The 6,000-nt window shown below is 50.6% G+C and overlaps 1 protein-coding gene across 1 annotated transcript in view; it reads left to right on the top strand.

Moving 5' to 3' along the window:
* Positions 1-411: 411 nt before the first annotated feature.
* Positions 412-6,000, top strand: part of STRADA (STE20 related adaptor alpha) — a 34,984-nt gene continuing 29,395 nt past the window's right edge. Inside the window, exon 1 of the mRNA XM_060781322.2 lies at positions 412-720. The gene's annotated coding sequence lies outside the window, so the exon portion shown is untranslated. The remainder of the gene's footprint in view (positions 721-6,000) is intronic.

The raw sequence follows: 6,000 nt of genomic DNA, 5'->3' as shown, positions 1-6,000 counted from the left end.
TGTGTGCCATGTTTGGTTCAATTCCATCATTGGTGGAGTTCAGAATGCTCTTTGATTGTAGGTGAACTACAACTCCCAAATGACAAAATTGAGTGAAGGACATACATTGGGTTGTTAGGTGTATGCTGTCCAAATTTGGTGTCAATTGGCCCACTGTTTTTTGAGTTCTGTCAATCCCACAAATAAACTTTACATTTTTATTTATATAGATATTAGTATTATATAATACATTGCACTATATCATAAGCATGCTCCAAAATGTGTTGACCAGTGTTTGAAAATGTGGATTATATGGCAGTGTGAAAGGGGCCTGAGAAATCCTCCTTGCTAAAATTCCAGTCATGTTCCCCATGGCCGACGTCACTTCCTCTCAGGAGGAGGCGAGAGGGCGAAAGAGTCCCGGAAGTGCGGTCCTGCGTTGCGATTCTACATTTTCCTGCCTCTTTGGCCTCCGCCGGCCAGGCCTGTCAGGAGCGCCTCTGCAGGACTGTTCTCTCCTCTCGGCCTCTCCTGCCCGGCGGGCCTTCTCGCTTGGGGCGCTTCGGGTGAGTGTGGGGGGCGGCCCGCGTGGGGCGAGGAAGAGATACTGGAGGAGGAGGGCGAGGAGGAGGTGGCCCCGAGGGTCCCCGCAAACCGCGCGGCCCAGCAAGCCGGGCAGCCTCTTCCTGGGTTGCCGTCGAGGGACAGCGCCAGCCCAAAGGAAGAGCCCTCTGGACTGAGGTGAGCGGGACCGGAAGTGTGCCGGGAAAGGGGGGGGGGGGGTCTGGCTGGGCCGCCATTTTGTCCTCCTCCTGGGGAGGGGGGGGGGGGTTCCCTATGCGAGATTCTTATGGGATCTTTCATGCAACCATATAACCCAGGCCCCCTTCCACACAGCTGTAGAAAATCCACAGTGAACAGCATGGTAGTGTTTTTATTGACTACTAGCCGTCTCCTGCCACGCGTTGCTGTGGCCCAGTCTGGTGATCTGGAAAATAAAGCAACGAGAAAGTGTTGGTTTCTAATATATGTAATTCCTTTATGCTTGTGAGTAAACAGTATTTCTTGCTGTTTCTTTGTCAGTGTTGATGTGGTGATTGTCTGGTTTGCCTACTCTGGAATATGCAACATATCATAGTCCTTCTTTAAGGGTCTCTTTCAAATCTATGATACTATATCTCTCTGTGTGTGTGAGAATCATATCTATCTACCTATATTTATGACTAGATGGCTCTTTGTCAGTAGGGCTCTGATTACATTTTCTTGCCCTGGTGAAGAGAGTTGGACTGGATGGCCTTAAGTATTTTCTGTTGGTCATGGGTTCTGTGTGGGAAGTTTGCCCCATTTCTGTCGTTCGTGGGGTTCAGAATGCTCTTTGATTGTTGGTGAACTGTGAATCTCAGTGAGTACAACTCCCAAATGTCAAGGTCTATTTTCCCCAAACCCCATCTGTGTTCATATTTGGACATATTGAGTGCTTGTGCCAAGTTTGGCCCAGATCCATCATTGTTTGAGTCCACAGTGCTCTATGGATGTAGGTGAACTACAACTCCCAAACTCAAGGTCAGTGCCCACCAAACCCTTCCAGTGTGTTCTGTTGGTCATGGAAGTCCTGTATGCCATGTTTGGTTGAATTCCATCATTGGTGGAGTTCAGGATGCTCATTGATTGTAGGTGAACTATAAATCCCAGCCACTACAACTCCCAAATGTCAAGATTCTATTTCCTCCCAACTCCACCAGTGTTCACATCTGGGCATATGGAATATTCTTGTAAAGTTTGGTCCAGATCCATCGTTTGAGTCCTCAGTCATCTTTGGATGTAGGTGAACTACAACTCCAAAACCAAAGGACACTGCTCACCAAACGCTTCCAGTATTTTCTGTTGGTCATGGGAGAACTGTGTGCCAAGTTTGGTTCAATTCCATCGTTGGTGGGGTTCAGAATGCTCTTTGATTGTAGGTGAACTATAAATCCCAGCAACTACAACTCCAGCGGGGGCCTTACCATATTTATCTCAGTAGATCTGCACGGGGACATTCAACCTTTGGATAGCTCCATCCCACAATATATACAGGCCCTCCTCATTAAGGGCACGTATTTTGGTTATGTAATCTGTATAAATGTTTATTTTCCACCTAGATTATCAAAAAATGGAGACCCTAATAATGTCTGGTTTTGACTATCTGAAACCCTTACCTGTTTGGAATGCCAATACCCCTCCACAAAGCTCCTCTTGTGTGGAGATTTTAATGCTAGAATTGGGACAGGTGTTAAACATGTGGAAGGCGCTAACTTCAGACAAGATGACCAGGTTATTTATTTATTTATTTATTTACCTTACTTATATACTGCTGTTCTCAGCCCGAAGGCGACTCACAGCGGTTCACAACAAATACGAACAGCAAAAATTCAGTGCTACAGTATAGAAACAGTTAACAACCTAACACATTACACAATTAATAAACAGTTACTACAATACCCATTCACTGTCGTCTCGTCATCAAAAACATGTTCCAGATTCGTCATCCATTGTTCCAGTGTTCATTAACCAATCATTGCACTAATTATTCGAACGCCTGCTCAAACAGCCAGGTCTTCACTTTTTTGCAGAATACCATTAGAGATGGTGCTAGTCTAATGTCCGTAGGAAGGGCGTTCCACAGCCGAGGAGCCACCACCGAGAAGGCCCTATCTCTCGTCCCCGCCAGCCGAGCTTGAGAAGCAGGCGGGATCGAGAGCAGGGTCTCCCTGGAAGATCTCAAAGTCCTGGTGGGTTCATAGGCAGAGATGCGGTCGGATATTTATTTATTTATTTATTTATTTGCTATATTTATATACCGCCGTTTCTCAGCCTAGCCGGCGACTCAACGCGGTTTACAACATAATATAACAATCAACAGTATACAGTTAAAAGCATAAAAAACATAAAAAACATAAAAACACAATTCATGCATCAATACCAATCCAGTTCGACTCTTAACTAAAAACGTGATCCAGTTCGTCATCCATGTTGCCAGTCCTTTAGTCAGTTACCATTCGTTGCATTGGGTTAACCAAATGCCTGCTTAAACATCCAGGTCTTCAATCTTCTTCGGAATATCATCAATGAAGGGGCTGATCTTACCTCCAAGGGCAGGGCGTTCCATAGCCGCGGGGCCACCACAGAAAAGGCCCTGTCTCTCGTACCCGCCAGCCGCACCTGTGAAGCAGGCGGGATAGAGAGCAGGGCCTCCCCAGAAGATCTTAGGGTCCTGGCGGGCTGATAGGCCGAGATACGTTCGGATAGGTAAGTTGGGCCAGAACCGTTTAGGGCTTTAAAGGCCAACGCCAGCACTTTGAATTGAGCCCGGTAGCAGATCGGCAGCCAGTGGAGCTGGTGCAGCAGAGGAGTTGTATGCTCCCTGCGCTCCGCTCCCGTTAGTATCATGGCTGCCGAACGTTGGACTAGTTGGAGCTTCCGGGCCGTCTTCAAAGGCAACCCCACGTAGAGAGCGTTGCAGTAGTCTAAACGGGATGTAACCAGAGCGTGGACTACCGTGGCCAAGTCAGACTTCCCAAGGTACGGGCGCAGTTGGCGCACGAGTTTTAACTGTGCGAATGCTCCCCTGGTCACCGCCGAAACCTGGGGCTCCAGGCTCAGTGATGAGTCCAGGATCACACCCAAACTGCGAACCTGCGTCTTCAGGGGGAGTGCGACCCCATCCAACACAGGCTGTATCCCTATACCCTGTTCGGTCTTGCGACTGACCAGGAGTACCTCTGTCTTGTCTGGATTCAATTTCAATTTGTTCGCCCCCATCCAGACCGTCACAGCGGCCAAGCACCGGTTCAGGACCTCGACAGCCTCCTTAGTAGCAGGTGGAAAGGAGTGACAGAGTTGGACATCATCCGCGTACAGATGACATCGCACTCCGAAACTCCGGATGATCTCACCCAGCGGCTTCATGTAGATGTTAAACAACATGGGAGACAATATTGAGCCCTGAGGAACCCCACAAGACAAAGGTTGTGGGGTTGAACAGGAGTCTCCCAGTAACACCTTCTGAGACCGACCCTCGAGGAATGAGCGGAGCCGCTGTAAAACAGTTCCTCCAAGACCCATTCCCGCAAGGCGTCTCAGAAGGATACCGTGGTCGACGGTATCGAAGGCCGCTGAGAGGTCCAGAAGCACCAACAGGGACACACTCCCCCTGTCGAGCTCCCGGCGCAGATCATCCACTAAGGCGACCAAGGCTGTCTCAGTACCATCCCCCGGCCTGAAGCCAGACTGTGCCGGATCCAGATAATCCGTGTCTACCAAGAATGCCTGGAGTTGTGAGGCCACCACACGTTCCAGGACTTTGCCCAAAAAGGGGAGATTGGAAACAGGCCGGAAGTTGACGAATTGAGTGGGGTCCAGTGATGGTTTTTTCAACAGCGGTTTTATTACAGCTTGCTTTAAGCTGGCTGGAAAGATGCCTTCCCGGAGGGAGGCATTAACCACCACCTTCACCCACTCGGCCAATCCCCCTCTGGCCTCCTTCAGAAGCCAGGATGGGCAGGGGTCTAGGATGCATGTGGTAGCTCTCATTCCTCCAAGCACCTTGTCCACATCCTCGGATTGAACCAATTGAAATGAATCCATCAAAACCGGACAAGCAGATGCTCGTGTTACATCCTCGGAGACTGCCGTTAATATGGTGTCCAGACCAGAGCGGATCAAAGCGACTTTGTCTGCAAAGAACTGAGCAAAGGCTTCACAGCGAGCTGCCGAGTCATCAGGGCACCCATCCTGAATGGTGGGTTTTAACAGGCCTCTGACAACTCGGAACAGTTCAGCCGGACGGTTCTTTGCAGACGCAATAGTGGCCGCAAAGAAGGTCTTCTTTGCGGCTTTTATTGCCGCGGCATATGCCCTTAAGAAGGACATAAACCGTGTTCGATTTGGCTCGCTCGGATTCGAATGCCACACGCTCTCTAGTTCCCTCTTCTTTCGCTTCAACGCTGCCAGCTCCTCAGTGAACCAAGGAGCTGGTTTAGCTCGGCTACTTGAGAGGGGACGTTCTGGAGCGATCGTGTTTATTGCCCTAGTCATCTCCCCATTCCAGAGAGCGACCAGGGCATCAACAGGATCACCAACCGAGGCGGCGGGAAATTCCCCAAGAGCCGTCAGGAATCCATCCGGATCCATAAGCCTCCTGGGGCGGACCAACTTAATGGGTCCTCCACCTCTGCAGAGGTTAGGGGGTGCAGTTAATCTAAAGCTGACCAGGTGGTGGTCGGTCCATGGCAACGGAGAGATGGATAACTCCTCAACACCGCCACCTTCCTCCCATCCCTGGCAGAAAACCAAGTCCAATGTATGTCCAGCACTGTGGGTGGGGCCAGATACCTGTTGGGACAGCCCCATGGTTGCCATGGTAGACATGAAGTCCTGAGCCGCTCCCGATAGGGTGGTCTCGGCGTGGACATTGAAGTCCCCCAGCACAAGCAGCCGCTGGGACTCCAATGCCAGGTCCGAGATCACCCCCGCTAGCTCAGTCAGGGAGTCTGTAGTGCAGCGAGGTGGACGGTACACTAACAGAATCCCTAATCTGTCCCGGTCACCCACCCTCAGGTGGACGCATTCAAAATTTGTTGACTGCGGGATGGGGGCCCTGGTCAGAAGAATGGAATCTCTATAGATCACTGCAACCCCGCCTCCCCGCCCCCCGGATCTTGGTTGGTGCTGCACGGAGAAACCTGGCGGGCAAAGCTGGGTCAAATTCACACCTCCAGCTTCGTCCAGCCAGGTCTCCGTGATGCACGCCAGATCTGCCCGTTCATCCAGGATTAAATCCTGGATGAAAGCTGTTTTGCCATTGACAGATCTGGCGTTCAACAGCACCACCTTCAATCCGGGGGGACCGGATAGGTAGCTTGGGCCGGAACTGTTTAGGGCTTTAAAGGCCAACGCCAGCACTTTGAATTCAGCCCGGTAGCAGATCGGCAGCCAGTGGAGTTGGCGCAACAGGGGGGTTGTATGCTCCCTGCGCTCCGC

This window comes from Anolis sagrei, chromosome 6, assembly GCF_037176765.1.
Source record: "Anolis sagrei isolate rAnoSag1 chromosome 6, rAnoSag1.mat, whole genome shotgun sequence".
Lineage (NCBI taxonomy): Eukaryota > Metazoa > Chordata > Lepidosauria > Squamata > Dactyloidae > Anolis > Anolis sagrei.
Note: the sequence above shows the minus strand (reverse complement) of the source record. Positions and strands in the feature narration are given on the sequence as shown.